Below are 20,744 nucleotides of genomic sequence, written 5' to 3' on the forward strand. Positions count from 1 at the left end.
TGTGTTTGAACCAATTGGACTTAAGGCAATGAGAGTGGTCCAGATCATTAAGGTGCAAATTGTCAGGGGAAAATATAAAAGGCTTGTCTCTTAGGCCAACAAGGATGAGGAAAGGGAGGCTCTAACTCTCTGACAACCCACGGGAATCCAAAAGCAGCTTCCTCCCCCACTACCCCACATTGAATTCAATCCAATAAATAGTTATTAAGAAGCCACAGTGCACCAGGTGCTCTGATCTGTGCTACCAGGAAGCCTCCAGAAGCTGAGTGTCTAGTAGAGGACATAAGTTACAAATAACCATCGCGAGATATTATGAGAGTAGCATAAACAGATTGTAATTGGTGTCAAAGGAGAGGACCATTTGGGTTTGGGTGCCTTAGAAAAGAAGTTAGGAAGTAACTACTATCTTTTAACCAAGAGCCTGGGACAGGCAGACATGGACCTTCCAGCAAAAAGACCAGCAATGGTCCTGGGTGGTGGAATACTGGGTACTAGAATTTCCTGGGAAACTTAAAAATTACTCCTGTCCAGGCCCCATCCCAAGAAATTCCTTTTCAATCAGTTTGGGGATTGATGGTATTTCTTAAAATCACCCCAAGGTGATTCTAAAATGCAGCCTAGGTTGGCAACTACTTCTACAGAGCAGGAACTTTCTGATGACTTTTGGAGAGGAGTGCGCTGTACCATTTGGAGAATCTGGACATAGCAGTTGAGTGGTGCAGGACTGGGAGACAACATGGTGCCCATGATTGGACTCCAGAGTACTGAAAGCAATTTTCTCCTTGGGCAGACCTCCCCCTCTGTCTTCAGGACAGAAATCTCAAGAAGCTACTTCACACATCTCCAACCAAGAGAGTGCCCTATGGTGGTAATTGCATGGCACATCTCACCACCTTTTCTAACAAATTTTCCCAACACTCACAGGGAGTGAGGAGAGTAGACAGGGGAGGCAGAAAGATATTTCATTTTTTATTAGCAAAAGTAGAAATAGCACAAATTAGAGTAGGGCTGAAGAGATGAGTACCCTAGAAAGTACTCTTTCCTTTCTCCTCTCCCCACTCCCAGTAATATATGCTGTTGTCATTACTTGCCATCAAGTCAATTTTGAATCATGATGACCCCATGTGTGCAGAGTAGACTACCCCACAGGGGTTTTAAGGCTGTGGCCTTTCAGAAGCAGATGGCCAGGTCCGTCTTCTAAGGCACTTTTGGGTGGGTTCAAGCCGCCAACCTAGTAGTCGAACACTTAAACTTGCATCACCAGGGACTCCTCAAATAATACAAACATTTGGAGTGGTTGTTCCTCAGTGTTCTAGAAGATCCCCTGAATTTCTCTGGATCGACAACACAAATGATATAGGGCGTCAAGAAAACAAACACATACACACACACCAAATATATATATATATACATATATATATGTGTGTGTGTGTGATATTGGGCTTAGCTTGTAAGAGAAACATCTGATGGACAGCAAAAGTGAATAAGCAGGGAAAATCCAGGGAGATGTTTGCAACAGAGTTCAGGGAACTTTCAGCCAACAGCACAAGCAAGTACGTATTCACTCAGGAAAATTTAGTGAGCATCTGTTCTGGGTGCCAGGCACTGTGCTGTAGGGGCTTGAGAAAGCAGTGTTGCCCAAGTCTCGGCCCTGGCCTCAGGGAGCCTACTGCCTGGTGGAGGAGCCAGACAGGCAGACAGACACTCACCTTCTCATGTGACTAGGACTATGATCGGGATGGCACAGGATGCCCCTGGAGGTCCTGGAGGGACACACTGCCAGTCTAGGGCAGCCAAATAGCCAAGGAAATGGGGCTGGGGTTGGGGGAGGTGACTCACTTCAGGCAGAGAGGCCACAAGAGGACAGAGTGGATGACCCACTACAGGAAGAAGAAGCAGCCCAGGAAAATGTGACAGGAGCTTAGAATTCCAAGGGCGAGACTGAAGGGAGAAACAGAGGAAAGTCTAAAATCTCTCCCTGGAAAGGAACACCAGCCAAGATTTTTTTTTTTTTTTATTGTGCTTTAGGTGAAAGTTTACAGCACAAATTAGTTTCTCATTCAAAAATTTATACACAAATTGTTTTGGGTCTTTGGATGCAATCCTCACACTCTCCCCCTTTCCCTCTTCACCCCGGGTTCCCTGTCTCCATTCGTCCAGTTTTCCTCTTTCTGCCTTCTTGTCTTTGTTTTTGGGCAGGTGTTGCCCGTTTGGTCTCAAATACTTGATTGAACTAAGAAGCATGTTCCTCATGTGTGTTATTGTTCGTTTTATGGGCCTGTCTAATCTTTGACTGGAGCCCTGGTAGTGCAGTGGTTAAGAGTTCTGGCTGTTAACCAAACCAAAAGGTCAGCAGTTCGAATCCACCAGCCACTCCTTGGAAACCCTATGGAGCAGTTCTACTCTGTCACATAGGGCTGCTACGAGTCAGAATCAACTCAACAGCAAGGGTTTTTTTTTTTTTTTTTTAACCTTTGGCTGAAAGGTTGACTTCAGGAGTGGCTTCAGTTCTGATTTAGCAGGGTGTCTGGGGCCATAGTCTTGGGGGTTCCTCCAGTCTCTGTCAAACCAGTAAGTCTGGTCTTTTTTTGTGAATCTGAGTTTTGTTCTACCTTTCCCTGCTCTGCCCTACCCAAGGTTTATAAGCAAGAAAATGGCACAGCCCAAGCTAATTCTGTGGTTTAGGGGACAGATGGAAGCGGCCCAGACTGGAGGCAGGAGAGCTGTAGCCAGCTAGGGAGGAGAGGCACTACATCAGAAAGACCCATCTGTTTTACCACCAGGGTCTACTGAGCACCGGCAGGCACTGGGCTCAGCGGGGTACAGGGAGAGTAAGACCGAGGGGGACTACTTTCAGGAAGCCTGCATTTCTGGGGGAATTATTTAAAGATATTAAAACTAAACCAGTTACTGTCAAGCTGACTCTGATTCATGGTGAGTCCATGTGCATCGGAGTAGAATTGTGTACCATAAGGCTCTCAATGGATGATTTTTTGGAAGTAGATGGCCAGACTTCTCTTCCAAGGTGCCTCTGGTGGACTCAAGCCTCCAACCTTTCAGTTAGTAGCTGAACACTTAACCATTTACACCTCTCAGGGACCCTCAAATATATTAGACAAGTTATTACACAAGTAATTACTTAATTAAAATTTAATTAAATAATTAGGATGGAGAGGTACAGGGTGCCATGAAAAATATATAAACAGAGACATTCAGCCACTGAGACTAGAAGTTGGTTTGGTAAAGGTATGTGTTGGGAGGTGACTCATAGGACTGGGGTGGGAGGGGAGCGTTGTGGCAGAAGAAAGCACAGATGCAAGGGGCTTGGTTTGGAAAGGGGCTTTGTACTTAAGAGGCCCAGCCCAGCAGGAGCCCAGAGCAAGAGCAGGAGAGCGGACAAGATGAGGCCTGAAAGGCAGGCGGGAACCCAATGTGAGAGCCTTGTGACATGTTGAGGACTGTGGTCTTTAGCCTAAGAGCAAAGGATGGGCTTGTTGGAGTAGGGGAATGACATGATTAGATTTGAAGATTACTCTGGCAGTTGAGTGAAGAGAAATCAATGGATTGCAGAAATATTAAGGAAGTAGAAGTGATCAAAGTTGGGTCTAGGACAGACCCCAAGAAACAACAACATATAACGGACGGTGGAGGAAGAGAAGCCTATGAAGGAGGCAAAGAAGGAGCAACCAGAGAGACAAGAAGAAAACCAGGCAAGAGTGGTTCTCTAGAAGTCAAGGGAAGAACATTCCAATGTGAAGTCAAGTGAGATAGGGAGGGAAAAAGGTCTACTCAGTTTTGTTCCAGCAGGCTACAAGTGACCTTAGCCAGAGCAGTTGCAATGTAGTGGGTGAAAGCCAGATTCCAGCAGTTTAAGGTATAAATGGCAGTGTGGCTGCAGGCACTTGAGTGTAAACGACTCTTGCCTGAAGCAGGGCTATTAAAGGGAGCCGAGAGATTGGTTGATGGCAGCTGAGAGGGTCAAATGAGATAAGGCCTGTGAAAGGGCTATGGTAACTATAAGCGGAAAACCTGTTGCAAATTCAGGGGTGGATTAACCAGTAAGCAAGGTAAGGACAGGTTTACAGTAAGCAAAGTCAGCAAGGGCTTACTTGTGTTTATTTACCAATCTACCCCCCCCCCCCCCGGCCCCGTTGCCTTCAAGTGGTTTCCGACTCGTAGTGACACAATGGGGCAGAGCAGAACTGCCCCCATAGAGTTTCTAAGGAGTGCCTGGTGGATTTGAACTGCTGACCTTATGGTTAGCAGCTGTAACACTTAACCACTATGCCAGCAGGGTTTCCTATTAATCTATAGGGCACAATTTCACATGAGTTTCACCACAGATGATTGTGTACTACAGATTAGGATGTAAACACAAGCAAACCCTTGTGTACCTTTCTTATTGGGTAATCCATCCCTGGTTGCCGTTGAATCAATTTCAACTCATAGCAGTCCTAGAACTGTCCCACAGGGTTGCCAAGGCTGTAATCTTTCCAGAAGCGGCCTGCCACATCTTTCTCCCTCGGAGCAGCTGGTGGGTTCAAATTGCTGAGTGATTAACCTCTGTGACACCCAAAAGCCCATTGCCGTTGAGTCAATTCTGGCTCATAGCAACCCTATAGGACAGAGTAGAACTGCCCCATAGGGTTTCCAAGGAGTGCCTGGTGATTTAGAACTGCTGACCTTTTAGTTAGCAGCCAAATGCTTAACCACTGCACCACAAGGGCTCCGTAGCAACTACAGTGCCCCATAAAATTTGCTCATTATTACTCAAGCATGAAGTTGTGTCTAAACCCACATGGCCAATAGCTATGTACTCTGTGCCAAGTAGGGCTTTAGGTTTTACATACACCATCTCCTTTATTCTTCACAACAGCCCTGTGTGATAGGGATTATTATTCTAATCAGTCTCAGAAGAAATACAACCAGATTGTTCCTTAAAAGCAAGGAAGACAAGACTGGCTCACTTACTTTGGACCTGTCATCAGGAAAGACCAATCGCTAAGAAAGGGTATCATGTTTGGTAAAGTAGAGGGCCAGTGAAAATAAGGGAAATTCTTAGTGAGATGGACTGACACAACACCTGCAACAGTGGACTCAAACACACCAATGGTCATGAAGATGACACAGGATTGGGCAACATTGCGTTCTGTTATACATGAGGTCACTATGAGTTGGAGCTGACTTAACGGCAACTAACAACAACAACAAGTAGATGGTGAAACTGAGGCCAGAGAGGCGACTTGCCCTACGCTGCTATCAAGTACTGGAGCAGAATTAAGCCCAAGTCTGTTGGCCCGTGAGCTGTTATGGATGTATCTTCAAACAGAAGTCTCCCCGAAATCTCTAAACTCCATGTGTTTGTAACTACAGTAACTGCCGACGCTAAATTCACAGGCTCCTCACTCACTCTCTGCCTCCTTAGGTTCGCGGAGGACAGGTGTTCATTAACTTTGGATGGATTTGGCCAGATCTGGGTTTAAATCCTGCTCTTGTTCGGTGCCAGCAAGTCAATTTTGACTCGTAGCAACGCCATGTGACAGAATAGAACTGCACCATAGGCTTTTCTTGGCTATAATCTTTACAGAAGCAGATTGCTAGGTCTTTCTCCCACAGAGGTGCTGGCAAGTTTCAAACTGACAAATTCTTAGTTAGCAGCCGAGTGCTTAACTGTTTGAACAACCAGGGCCCTTATCACTTATTATCTGTGAGCTTTAATTTTTTCCTCAGAAAAAAAAAAGGAGATAATTTAAAAAAACTATGAGTTATATGAAAATTATCTAATCATAGAGTTAAATGAGAGAATGTTTATAAAGGTTTTTGCACAGTGCTTACAGAGCCCTGGCAGCACAGTGGTTAAGAGCTCAGTTGCTAACCAAAAGGTCAGTAGCTCAAATCCACCAGTCGCTCTTTGGAAGCTCTATGGGACAGTTCTACTCTGTCCTATAGGGTTGCTATGAATAGAAATTGACTAGAGGCAACAGGTTTAGTTTTTTTTTTTAACTCAGTAAAACAAACAAACAAAAAACAAACTTGTTGCCATTGAGTCTATTCCAATTCATATTGGCCCTATAGGACAAAGTAGAATTGTCCATAGAGTCTCCAAGGAGCACCTGGCAGATCTGAGATGCCGACCTTTTGGTTAACATCCGTAGCTCCTAACCACTACGCTACCAGGGTTTCCTTTAACTCTATAAGTACTCAGTAAATAGTTGTTGCTAGCAGCCACGGAGTCAGCCTCAGGCCTTTGGGACAAATGGTGGCTGTGCATGAGGTCCATTGGCCAGGAACCAAATCTGGGCCTCCTGCACGGAAGGCATCACCAATGCCCCGTCAGTAAACGGTGGTTGTTAGTATTCCTACTGTTCCTCCACCTCCTTCCCCATCACACACCTGCACATGAACCCAGCCCCATGCTTTCTCTCCAACAGCATAACTGACAAGATCAAAGTACTGCTGCAGGGACCCTCACCTCAAACAGGAGCTGTTTAAACTCAGACCCACGCTGGCCACCTCCAAAATATTTTCAGGGATGTCCCCTGACCAAAAGAGTCCCTTCACCATCATCTTCCCCATTGGCACAACCCTTTGGTTCTGAAGAAGAACTTCCCCGTCTTCCAGAATCCCCTATAAAAATGCAAGTAGCGCTGAGAAGGGTCTATTAAAGTAACCTTTGGCAGACAGAAAGCAGACAGGAGGCAAAGAAAAACCAATCGTTTCAGTGCTAATAATTCAAGAACCTTAAGATCATCTACTCTAACCCCACTTCGCCCGTTGGACGTCGGTGTAATTCACCACTCAAGCCATTCCAAAAAATACAGTGTAAAAATTGTCAATTCCCCCAACTCTCTTCCATATCCCATTCCCAGGAATGAACACTGTATTCCTTTTGATGTTATCTTCCCAGGCCTTTCTGTACGCACAAATAATTATACGCAGATGTTTAAGGCTGATGCTGTTCAAATTCTTCTTCAACTCACTTTCTTCATGCAATATCATGGACACTCCCCCATGTTGAAAACACGAATGTGACTTATTAATAGTCATATTTTTCTGTGGTATGTGTTTTCCTAGATTTTTAAACCATTGGCTCCTATATTCTGTGCTCAAAAACTGCATTTCTGTGAGGAGGAATCCCAGAAGTAGAATTGTTTGGTCAAGCTCGTTTGTAAAAGCTGTTTGGTAATACAAAATTGCCCTCTGAAAATCCCTTCCACCCCTTCCCAGCTCTGGAACACAGGGGCCCAAGGCCCTGAACCCTCTCCACGATACTGGGAGATCTAGCACAGTCCATTCAGGAGGACAACTGAGTCAACCAAAAATAGTTAGGCACGTAACACCTTTTGGAAAGATTTCTATTTAAAAGACTGAGCAAACAATTACTGAGCACCTGCATTTTGCCACCTCTGTAAAGGTGCTGCGGATAAAAAGACAAATAGGACACCATCCCTCATTCTTAGTCTGAGATCCCAGCAGAACAGCGGTGTGATACAGTGACATAGAGCAGGGCCAGCTTGAAAAGCCTTGGTGTGGGAGTGGCATGACGTGAGAAAAGAAAGAGAGAAGAAGGTGCCAGGTTCATAAGCTCCTTCTACCACCAGCAGTTGATATCAAGTCAACTGGGACTCATGGCGACCCCATGTGTGTCAGCGAAGAACTGTGCTCCATAAGGGTTCTCAATGGCTGATTTTTCAGAAGTAGATCACCAGACCTTTCTTCTGAGGCACCTCTGGTAGACTTGAACCTCCAACCTTTTAGTGAGCCGCCAAGCGCTTTAACCATTTACACCACCCAGGGACTTAGGAGGATGTCATGAACTGAATTGTGTCTCCCAAAAATGTGTGTCAACTTGGCTAGTCCATGATTTCCAGTATTGCGTGATTGTCCACCATTTTGTCATCTGAAGTGATTTTCCTGTGTGTTGTAAATCCTACCTCTATGATGTTAATGAGGTGTGATTAGCGACAGTTATGTTAATGAGGCAGGACTCAATCTACAAGATTTGACTGTGTTTTAAGTCAATCTCTTTTGAGATATAAAAGAAAGAAACAAGCAAAGAGACATGGGGACCTCATACCACCAGGAACATAGAACGTCCTTTGGACCTCAGGGTCCCTGCACTGAGAAACATCTCAACCAGGAGAAGATTGATGACAAAGACCTTCCCCCAGAGCCGACAGAGAGAAAAGCTTACCCTGGAGCTGGCACCCGGAATTTGGACTTCTAGCCTCCTAGACTATGAGAGAATAAATTTCTCTTTGTTAAAGCCATCCACTTGTGGTATTTCTGTTATAGCAGCACTAGATGACTAAGACAGAGAGGTTTATACTTTTCCCCAAAGGCTATGGGAAACATTTAGAAACATTAGACCATTTTGAGCTGAGGAATTATACACAAATTTTCATTTTAGAAAACTCACTCTGGCTAAGGGGTGCAGAATGAATGGAAGGGAGGCCAGACCAGAGATGAGGAAATGGACTAAGATGTCACAGAGGTCCCTAAGATGTAGGGCTTTCGAAGAAGAGTGGTAGGGACTCTGTGCCTTATTCAACTGGGAGGTGGGGGTGGGAGGCAGAAGAGATGTGAAGGATAAAGAGTTTCTAGGTCACCGATTTTACTAATGTAGTACCTGGTCCCCTGGTGATGCCTGATCAATGAAGCGTTGTAGTAGATCTCTCAGTGCTGAAAAGAAAGTCTTGTAAGAACAAGGGAATACATCTTGGAGCACAGCCTTGAGGTAAGAACATTCCCTGGAAGAAAGTGGAAGGGGACTTAAGTCTGACTTGGCATGCAGGCCCAGGGGGAGCTGGCCTCAGGCTTTCAGGTCTTCGGTGACGTGCGGGCCTGTCTCCTGATCTAGCTTAAGGCTCACTCTGCTTTCCTTTACTCACTTTGTAATGTCTTTTGCAGAATGTTGTTGTTAGTTGCCATTGAGGTGATTTCGACATATGGTGACCCCATGTGTGCAGAGTAGAATGCTCCACAGGGTTTTCAAGGCTGTGACCTTTCAGAATCATAGGTGCCTCTGGGTGGGTTCCAACCACCAACCTTTTAGTTAATAGTGAAGTATTTAACTATTTGCACCTCCCAGGGACTCCTTTTTTTGCAGGACAAGGGACCTAAAATGCCCACAGCCTTTTGGGAGGAGGGGGAACCTATAGCAAAGTGATTAAGGAAGTCTTTCAGCATAAGAGACCATTACTATGATGAAAGTGATTTTTGGAAAACATGTTTTTAAGCTCCACAGATTTCGCTTTCACGTATATTTTGGATGAGCTCTGGACCCCCAGTGTTGCAGGGACTCAACTCTGAGAAACATTGTCCTAAACTACTGCAAGGAGACAAGGGACTTCCTAAAGCATACAGTGCCTGAAGTTTTCCCTCTGCCCCCAACCTAGTCTGAAACCTGTTTTCTGAGGCCCAGGAATGAGCTCACCTGCCAGGGGTGTAATTCAGTATCACACCAACCAAGAAAGATCACAGGACACCCTCAAGCATTGGCCAAGCCCTTCCAATACACTCCAGAGAATAACAGAGACCAGCATTGTAGTCTCCATCCTCCAAAAGAATCAGTACTAGCCAGTTGGTGTAAACAGATCCTCCTCTGCTCAGATGAAGCCACACAGGAGCATCTAAAGGAGCTTTAACAACACTGCTTTGTGAGGCTGCTGGCACGGCGCCATCTTGTTTCCCTCTCCCAAGAGGGCGGTGAACAGTGTTGGCTGCATATTTGTGCATCAGCCTCACTACACATTTGGGAAACGTCCACAGGCCATTTAAGGGGCTCGCTTGGTGCTAAAGGTTCACCCAGGCAGAGGACAAAGCCCCACATAGTGGCGAAAGTGTTACTTCTCCTTTCTACAAGGACCAGGGACAATTTAAACCAAACCAGTACTGTCAAGTTGATTCCAACTCATAACGACCCTATAGAACAGAATAGAACCAACCCGTAGGGTTTCCAAGGAGTGGCTGGTGGGTTCGAACTGTCAACCTTTTTTGTTAGCAGCCAAGCTCTTAACCACTGTGCCACCAGGGACACTTTAAAAAAACAAAAACAGATGAGCTGAGGCAAGGGATACCGGGGCAGCATCATGGGTCTATTTTCACTCCACAAGCTTTGAACCTCACACAAAGACCCTTCCTTCAGGCAGCTAGTCTGTGCCAAGTCTCTTCTGTTTTCACACCCCTGCTTAGAGATAAGAGGTAATGCTTGGGAATCACATAACCAAGTTGTGAAATGTACCTTAATCAGCTAAAATTGACCATTTTAGGTGCCAAATGGGAGCTAGCTTGGTAGGTTTCAATGAGGCCCCTGTTCTCCTTCCTCCTACCCAAGAGCAGCACATTATTATTGGCCTCCAGGTAACTGGCCCATTGGCTAAAGCGAAGAGAATCCAGGGACTTGTGTTCAGTCAAGTGCACCAACTCTCACTCACTGCCTTTTGAAAAGGACTGAGGTTGGCTGACATCCTCCCAGCAGTGCAGGCAACATTTGTCAGGACCTCAGTTACCCAGACTTTGGAGGTCTGAGAGGGCAAAGGCCAGATGTTGATGGGCCCTTGGGTTTCTGATCTCCTGAGTATTACCACTGGGAACTCCCACAGCTCAGAAAAGCATTTTTAATAAGAATGCTACACTCAGGCCTTACTCCCCAGTCCATACTTAGTCCAAGTCCTAAAATGGGGCTGGGAGGAAGCCCATACCCAGAAGTATATGCAGGGCTGTAGGGAGCTACAAGCCTTGGAGAGGCCAGCGACTCAGGCTGCCCCTGTCCATGTTGCTTCTTTGAATCCAGTCCAGCTTATGGCCCTGCTGGGGGCTGCCTCCTCCGACCCTTTCGTGCCATGTGGAGAGCTGTCTCCCCATTTCTGCCTGGCTGTTTTCCCAGCCAACCAGCCCACGGAGGCTGTCAACCATTAGCACTGGCTAATTAAAGACCACCATCGTTGTAATTGCAGTAGTATCAAAATCATCAGCCTCTTACCATGGCAATAGTTAGGACACCATCAAGTTCATAGGCCTTGGACTCAGAGGTGAGGCTCACACATCCCCCACAATACCTTTACACAAAGAACAGTTGTTAAATGAATGGATAGGAAAATAAATGAATGAAGAGTTTTTCCTATTGTCCAAATTTAATGAGATTTATCTTTTTTTTTTTTTTATCTTATGTTGGGAGTCCCTGGGTGGCACAAACTATTAAGTGCTTGACTACTAGCTGAAAGGTTGGTGGTTTGAAGCCACCCAGAGGCACCTGGTAAGACAGGCCTAGAGATCTGCTTCTGAAAGTTCACAGCCTTTCAAAATAGATGAGCACAATACAATACTATGGAGCAGTTCTACTCTTCACACATGGGTCGCCATGAACCAGAATCAATTCAACAGCAACTAACAACAATAACAACACATTATGCTGAGTAAAATAAATCAAAGACAAAAGGACAAATATTGTATGATTCCACTTATTTGAAATATCCAAAATAGGCAAATGAATAGAGACCCAAATGTATTAGTGATTACAAGGGACTGGTGGGAGGGGAAGATGGAGTGGAGTTGCTTAAAGGGCACTGAGTTTCTGTTAAGGATGATGGGAAAAAAATTGCAAATGGATAGTGGATAGCGGTGATGATTGTACAACATGTCACTGAATTGTACACACAAAAATGGTTGAAATGGCTTCTTTTTTTTTAAATATATGATGTTGTGTAATGTGCCGTTGAGTCCTTTCTAACTCATAGTTGACCATAGAGGACAGAGTAGAGCTGCCCCAAAGGATTTCCTAGCTGTAATCTTTATAAAAGCATATTGACAAGCCTTTTATCCCAACACGCGGCTGGCGAATTTGAACCGCCTACATTTCAGTTACAGCTGAGTACTTAAGCATTGTGCCACCAGGGCTCCTTCTTTTTATATATGTTGTCATTGTTGTTTGGTGCCTTTGAGTTGTTTCTGACTCATAGCAACCCTAAGTACAACAGAATGAAACACTGCCCAGTCCTACACCATCTTTGCTGTTTGAGCCCACTGTTGTACCCACTATGTCAATCCATCTCATTGAGGGTCTTCCTCTTTTTCTATGACCCTCTACTTTATCAAGCATGATGTCCTTCTCTAGGGACTTTTCTGTCCTGATAACATGTCCTAAGTACGTGAGAGGAAGTCACTCTCACTTCTAAGGAGCATTATAGCTGTACTTCTTCCAAGACAGGTTTGTTCATTTTTATGGCAGTCCATGGTATATTCAATATTCTTCTCCAGCACCATAGTGCAAAGGCATCATTTCTTCTTAAGTCTTTCTTACTCATTGTCCAGCTTTTGCACGCACATAAGACAATTGAAAACACCATGGCTTGGGTCAGGCTTATCTTAGTGCTGAAAGTGACATCTTCGCTTTTAACACTCTAAAGAGGTTTTTTTTTTGCAGCAGCAGCAGATTTGCCCAATGCAAAATCATTTGATTTCTTGACTGCTGCTTCCATGGGTGTGGATCCAAGAAAAATGAAATCCTTGACAACTTCAATCTTTGCTCCATTTATCATGATGTTGCTTATTGGTCCAGTTGTGGGGATTTTTATCTTATGTTGAGGTGTAATCCATACTGAAGGCTGCAGTCTTTGATCTTCATCAGTAAGTGCTTCAAGTCCTCTTCATTTTCAGCAAGCAAGGTTGTATCATCTGCATGCTGCAAGTTCCTCCAATCCTGATACCACGTTCTTCTTCATACAGTCCAGCTTCTAGGATTATTTGCTCAGCATACAGATTGAGTTAGTATGGTGAAAGGATACAACCCTCACGCTCAACTTTCCTGATTTTAAACCCCTTGTTCTGTTTGAATGACTGCCTCTTGGTCTATGTACATGTTCCACATGAGCACAATTAAGTGTTCCAGAATTCCCATTCTTTGCAATGTTATCCTTAATTTGTTATGATCCACAGACTAATGCCTTTGTATAGTCAATAAAACACGGGTAAACATCCTTATGGTATTCTCTGCTTTCTGCCAGGATCCATCTGACATCAGTAATGATATCCCTCATTTCACGTCCTCTTCTGAATCTGGCTTGAATTTTTGGCAGTTCCCTGTAGATGTATTGCTAAAACTGCTTTTGAATGACCATCAGTAAAATTTTACTTGCATGTGATATTAATAATCTTGTTCAATAGTTTCCAAATTGCATTGGTCACCTTTCTTTGTAATATGCACAAATAAGGATCTCTTTCAGTCAGTTGGCCAGGTAGCTGTCTTCCAAATTTCTTGGCATAGATGAGTGAACACCTCCAGCACTGCATCTATTTGTTGAAACATCTCAATTGGTATTCTGTCAGTTCCCGGAGCCTTGTTTTCACCAATGTCTTCAGTGCAGCTTGGACTTCGTCCTTCAGTATCATCAGTTCTTGATCATATGTTACCACCTGAAATGTTTGAAAATCGACCAATTTTTTTTTTTTTTTTTTTTTTTTGTACAGTGACTCTGTGTATTCTTTCCATCTTCTTTGGATGCTTCCTGCTTTGTTCAACATTTTCCCCATAGAATCCTTCCAAATCATATCTCTGCTTGAATTTTTCTTCAGTTCTTTCGGCTTGAGAAATGCCGAGCGTGATCTTCCCTTTTTATTTTCTAACTCCCGACCTTTGCAGATTTCATTATAATACTTTGCTTTGTGTCCTCAAGCTGCATTTAAAGATCTTCTGTTCAGCTGCTTTACTCCATCATTTCTTCCATTAGCTTTAGCCAATCTATCTTCAAGAGCAAGTTTCAGAGTCTCTTCTGACATCCATATTGGTCTTTTCTTTCTCTTCAGTGATCTTTTGGTTTCTTCATACATGTTGTCCTTCCACAAGTCATCTGGTCTTTGGTCATTAGGGTTCAATGCTTCAAATCTATTCTTGAGATGGTCTCTAAATTCAGGTGGGATATACTGAAGGTAGTACTTTGGGTCTTGTCGACTTGTTCTAATTTTCTTCAGCTTCACCTTGAACTTGCGTGTGAGCAATTAATGGCCTGTTCTGCAGTCAGCACTTGGCCTTGTTCTGACTGATGATATTGAACTTTTCCATTATCTCTTTCCACAGATGTAGCCAATTTGATTCCTGTGATTTCTATCTGGTGAGGTCTACATATATAGTCACCACTTATGTTGTTGAAAAAGGGTATATCTTGGTCTTGCAAAATTATATCATGCGATCTCTGGAGTAATTTCTATCCCCAAGGTGGTATTTTCCAACTACTGATCCTTCTTGTATGTTTCCAACTTTTGCACTCCAATCATCAGTCATTATCAATACATCTTAATTGCTTATTCGATCAATTTCAGACTCCAAAAGCTGGTAAAAATCTTCAATTTCTTTACCTTTACCATTGGCGGTAGGTTTGTAAATTTGAATAATAGTCATATTAACTGGTCTTTCTTGTAGGTGTATGGATAGTATCTTATCACTGACAACATTGTACTTCAGGATACCAAACCAACCAAACTCATTGCTGTCCAGGTGATTCTGACTCATAGCGACACCATAGAACAGAGTAGAACTGCCCCATAGGGTTCCCAAAAGGCAGCTGGTGGATTCAAACTGCTCACCTTTTGGTTAGCCATAGCTCTAACTATGCCACCAGGGCTCCGTATGCTTCAGGATAGATTTTCAAATGCTCTTCTTGACAATGAATGTGATGCTGTTCCTGGCATAGTAAACCATATGATTGTCTGATTCAAAATGACCAATACCAGTCCATTTCAGCTCACTAATGCCTAGAATATCTCTCCTCAAGTGTTCTGTTTCATTTTTGAAAACTTCCAGTTTTCCTGGGTTCATACTTTATACATTCCACATTCTGATTATTAAAGAATGTTTGTACCTGTTTCTTCTAGTTTTGAGTTGTGCCACATCAACAAATGAAGGTCCCAAAACCTTTACTCCATCCATGTCAGTAAGGTTGACTCTGCTTTGAGGAAGCAACTCTTCCCCAGTTGTATTCTGAGTGCTTTCCCAGCTTGAGGGGCTCATCTTTTGGCACTGTAACAGCCAATGTTCCGCTGCTATTCATAGGGTTTTCACTGGCCAATTTTTTAGAAGTAGGTTGCCGGGTCCTTCTTTCTAGTCTGTCTTAGTAGTCTGGAAGCTCAGCTGAAACCTATCCACCACGGGTGACCCTGCTGGTATTTAAAATACCAGTGGCATAGCTTCTAGTATCCTAGCAACATGCAAGCCACCACAGTACAACAATCTGATGGACAAGTGGTGGCTTTTTATATATACTCCTCTACAGTACAATTTTTAAAAATTAATGAGACTAAGTGTTGATCATTACACAGAGCTAATCTGACTATGGTTTCTCTGGGTTGGGAATGGGGTGGGGGAAACCGGTAAGGAAGAGGATTTCAGTCTGGTTAGCTTGCCCTTGCAAACACTGAACTGCAATGTGCATCCATGGGTAAAAAAACAAAAACCCATTGCTGTCGAGTCGATTCCTACTCATAGCTACCCTATAGGACAGAGTAGAACTTCCCCATAGAGTTTCCAAGGAGTGCCTGGCAGATCTGAACTGCCAGCCTTTTGGTTGGTAGCCATAGCTCTTAACCACTATGCCACCGGGGTTTTGGCACCAACTAAAACCACATTAGGATACGGGGCCTGAAGGAGCTTCAGAATGTCTTCCTAAGGTTGGCTTAGTTGGTGATTGCCAGGCAGAGCCAAGCAGAAATGAGTGGGAGTGGAGGGGGAGATAAGAGCCTCTGGAAACCAGGTTAGGGCCAGATAACAGAGGACCTTCAGTGTTGCAAAGGCCATTGCTACTGTAACTATCCCCAGTCAGAAGTGCACATTCTTCCTTGAGGTGGGTAAAGGAGGGTTATTTAGGGGCATAAAGCCCTGCAGTGAGTGCACCTGGGGGGACCCTCCCCTGAATGTTGGCTCCTGGTCCTTGTTGGGTGGAGAAAAGCCTGATATCTAAAACCACTTGGTTTGGTAAGCCCTAAGCCTGGGTAGTTGGGAGGCGGGTTTTCCACGAGGTCTGTCTCTGAGCCCACTAGCATTCTCTACCCCAGTAAACCTGAGAAAATTGTCCTTCCCAATCTGCAAGCTTCTGAAACCTCCCTCACTTAAGAGGAGCTCAATTTAGTGTCTTTAGCTCTAACCTGGAATCTCTGGGCAGTACTGGCTTGGGGGTGGGGTTCTGTAATCCATTTTAACATCACAAATGGTAAAACAAAATCAATGAGCTGATCTGGGATAAGGATGCACAGGCTAAAGAAACTCTGCTCTTTTGCTTTGGGTGGAGTGAACATGGGAGGGGGAGTTTCAGAATTTCTGAGAGGGGTGGGTATAGTTTGAAAAGCATATTTAGTATGATAATTTTATAGGTGGAAAACAAAACAAATGCCCCTTGCTAACTTGCTACCCTAATATAAATTACAGAAAGAAAAGCTTGATAAAATCTCAGCTAGTGGAGATCCACAGAAGATAACCAGAGGTCAGCCCAACTTAGGGGGCAGATCAGTATCTCCAGGAGTGTGTGGGGGTCAGGAGGCATGAGATTCTTCTGTCTCTTAAAGGGGGATGGATTGAACACCAATAGTCGGGCACCTACACAGACCTCCTTCCCTAGCCCCTGGGGCAGGTCATGCATACTCTTACCTTCAAGCACTTATCTTGTGCTCCACAACACACAGGTTATGCCAGCTCAGATCAGCTGGTGTGTCATCACAGTGACATTGAGAACCACACTGCTACTTACATTTTCATGGTTGGTCTTCTCAACTTGAACATAAGTTATTCAAAATCTCAAGAGTCTCTATAGTCATAACAACAACCCCAGAATAAGTTCAGAACTTTCTAAATGATCTCATAGCACCTTTGTAGCACCAACTTCCACAATTAAACTTTTTTGTGTACCCTCATGGTTTAAGGTTATCTCTTCCACCAGACAGCAGGGTTTTTTTTTTTCTGTTTTGATCGTTTGTAGCAGAGATAGCAGTTACTGTTTGTCAAAGGCTTACCGTATATATTCAGGGTCAAGTACTAAGTGCCAGGAGCTTTGTATGCGTCATCCACATCAATCCTATGGATTAAGTATTATTCCTATTTTGCAGTTGAGAAAATTTAGTCTTTGAAATGTTACTCAAGGTCGCCCAGCAAACACATGTGGAACCAGAATTAGAACTCAGGTCGGCCTGAGCCCAGAGCCCTTGCACTTTCCGTTGCATCCCCCCACCTCTTATGCCCTCAGCCATGCTGACTGTATTTGTTAGATGAATGAGTAAATGACTGACTGAACGCATGACATGACATTTAACGGCTTACCTTCCACATTCCCAATGGGGATCACGGTAAGCCCCGCTTGGATTTTTCTTTTCTCGGTTTTTTAAAATTTTTTCAGGTACTTACTCCCATTCCTTCCCCCTTCATAAGCTTCCAAGAACACATGTGTAAAATATGCCCTGCTGTTTGGCGTACGTATTTTCAAACTACATTGATGATATAGTCGCTGGAGACCTTGTTCTATCTCTTACTTTTTAAACCAACACTATGCTTTTTGAACAACCAGTTGGACCAGTTGCTGTCGTGTGACCTTTTAGAAACAGATCACCAGGACTTTCTTTCAAGGCACCTTTGGGTGGGTTTGAACCACCAGCCTTTTTGTTAGTAGCCCAGCACTTAACCACCTGCACCACCCAGGGACTCCAGTGGGTTTTTTTGTTGTTGTTTTTTGGGGTTTTTTTTAGTGTATCTATATCAAATTTCTTCTAAATGCCGGGTGGAACTTCATTGTTCATATTCACCAACTTTGACTTCAATCTCTCTCCCTGGGGTTTGACTCTTCAGTTGCCTCTGCCCCACTGCCACACACAGCATCCCTAGTACCCTTACTTTGAGGGGAACTCCACTTTTCCATGAGCCTGTCAGATAAATCACAGCTAGGAAGGGGAGCTGGTAACATAGACTGTCCTTTCCCCTCTAACATCTTGAACTTGGACAGGCAGGAGAAGTGGCCTACTGATCCCTTTTGGCTTCGGGCCTTCAGAATCTGAAGTATATCTTCAGGAAGAATTCCCTACCGCACGGTTTGTTTTTTCCTTTCTTATGAATATGAACCTGCCCCATGTGTGCTACTGGGAGCCACTATCACTTATGGGTAGGCTCTAGAGACAAATGGCCCGAGTTCAAATCCCAATTTCACCACTTACCAACTGGGACCTTGGATAGTATTTAATTTCTCTGTGTCTCGGGTTTTCCAATCTGTAAAATGGTGATAGGAATAATAATCGTACCCCACACAGGGTTGTTGCATTTAAACAGTGCTTTTTCTTTTTTTTTTGGCAGGTCTGCACTTAAGGTAAGCCCTCAATAACGTTGGCCTTCATTGTTTAAAACACATACAGGGTCTGAAACTGCAGAACCATTTACATAACTTCTGATACTGTCCAAATAGGAAAGTTAAGACATTAAAAAGCAAATAAAGAGAGACAGAAAATGTGTCTGGCTACACCAAAGTAATTCTCTTTGTAATGTGTACTAACAAGATCTTTTACAGGCCTATTTTGGTCTTCTAAGACCAAACACTTAAATATAAACAAGAGAACCCCGAAGAAATCTGCTCCCTTCCCTCTGTCTGGCTCAGAGAGTATTACAACAATGAGTCCTGGCTCCAGGAGGACAATGTCCCTCTGGTTTGTAGGGTTTCTTGGCTGTCACCACTGATGCCCTGCTTCCTTGTCAGTTTCCAGTGGTGGAGCCGTTGAGGGTTAAAGCTGAATTCGGAAGACACAGGACCGCACCTGGGAGCTAGAAGGAGTGTGGATACTGGCTAGTGAGAACTTCTCTTTCATGTTGAGTAACAGTGACTCAGTCCTGACAGCTTGATTTGGGCTGTATTTAGGATGCAGCTCTGGTGGGACTCAGGCCAGAAATTTATGGCTTGTTTGTCCTGGATCCGTGCAATTTTTTTCTCGCCTTGAAGATGAAAGGGTTACTATTCCACACATTTCCCCACCTCCTGCATTTTGTAACGTGCAGGCTTCTGCACTGCTCCTTTTATTTATCTGGAGAATTAACTTCTAAAGGATATGCTCGACACTCTAACCTAACAAACCAAAGCCAAGGGCCTTGAAGTAAAAAAAAAAAAAAGTAGAAGAGCCTAAATGGACAAGTTGAGGACTTTATGAAAAAGTCTTCATGTTCATTCAGTCATGGATCTTCCCACCCCCATAAACTCCATGGAAAGACCTCTGAGTGAACAAAGAAAAGCCAGTCCTTCCACAAAGCTATAAATTCCTCCAGAGATGGGCTCACCTTGCGTTTTTGTTTAATTGCCCCAAAGTGCCTAGCACAGTGCCTTGGACCTAGTAGATACTCAAATATTTGTTGACTGATAAGATTCCAAGAATTTGATGGGAGTGAAAGGGGGCATTTGTCTAAGGAAAGATGAATGGTTTCATATACAAAACCTCTCAATTCACCTTATCAGGAATAGTCAAAATTCTAAGCACACTGAAAGATTCAAATGCAGAAATTGTGGCGCCTGTAAAATATTTAATAAGCTTTGGAATCTGCTTAGTGAGGCTAATTTATGCGTTTATTTGTTCACTGACAAACGTTTTACTGAATGCACATATGTGTCAGGAACGATTCTGGGCATTAGAGACGGACACAGTCCCCATCTAAGTTCACAAGTCTACAGTAGAGACCATTGCCATTGAGTTGTTTCCAACTCTTATCGACCCTATAAGACAGAGTAGAACTGCCCGATAGGGTTTCCAAGGAGCAGCTAGTAGGTTCAAACTGCTGATCTTTTCTTTAGCAGCTGTAACTCTCCATAGCTCTCAACCACTGTGCCACCAGAGACTGGTAGGCAAGCAAGGAATTAAAATATTGTAAGTTTTTTTTTTAAGGTGCATACTTTAATGAGGGTATCAGCAGATAGAAAATAGAGGGTGGAGTGAGCTTCTGGGGAGCAGGAGCAAATCTAGAGCAGACTTGGTATTGTATGGCATCAGAACACCCTGGTGCCATCTTACAAGCTGTGACTGTGTGATGTGGTCCAGGAGCAGAGGACAGACAACAGAGCAATGGTAAAACCCTGGGAAGTCACTGAAACTCTTCAAATCTCAGTGTATTCATTTTAAAATAGTGATGATATCATCAAAACTACCAACTCACTGGGAGAATTAGAGTTGCAGTTTGAAAATTGTAAAGTGTACACAAATACGTTACCTGAAAGAGAAGGATGCTACCATTACACATCTTGGAGAATTGTCTTAAGGATACATCTATTTCATGCAGGAGAAGACATTTGAACACCCTGAAGAGCTAATACAAATATCAGCTTAATTTTAAAATTAACTTCCTTTCTTTTTGCCTTCTCCAAGGCCAAAACAAAAAATCGAAGGTGAAAACCTGGAAACTGTCTTTTCAAAATGCCTTATTTTTTGTAGAGAAGAACTTGACCTAGAGCTTGCTTTGCCAAGTCTTGGGGTGGAAATTTGGATGTGGCTGACATTCGATAAGTTGACAGCAGCACAAGTTTATATGTTTCATGTACCAAAAACCAAAGCAAACCTATTGCCGTCAAGTCAATTCCAACTCACAGCAATCTCTCTAGGACAGGATAGAACTGCCCCGTAGGGTTTCCAAGCTGGTGGATTTGAACTGCTGACCTTTTTGGTTCGCGGCTGAGCTCTGTGCCACCAAACCAAAACCAAAACCAGTTGCTGTTGAGTCGATTTCAACTCATAGCGACCCTATAAGA

Source organism: Loxodonta africana, chromosome 11 (genome assembly GCF_030014295.1).
Source record: "Loxodonta africana isolate mLoxAfr1 chromosome 11, mLoxAfr1.hap2, whole genome shotgun sequence".
Classification (NCBI taxonomy): domain Eukaryota; kingdom Metazoa; phylum Chordata; class Mammalia; order Proboscidea; family Elephantidae; genus Loxodonta; species Loxodonta africana.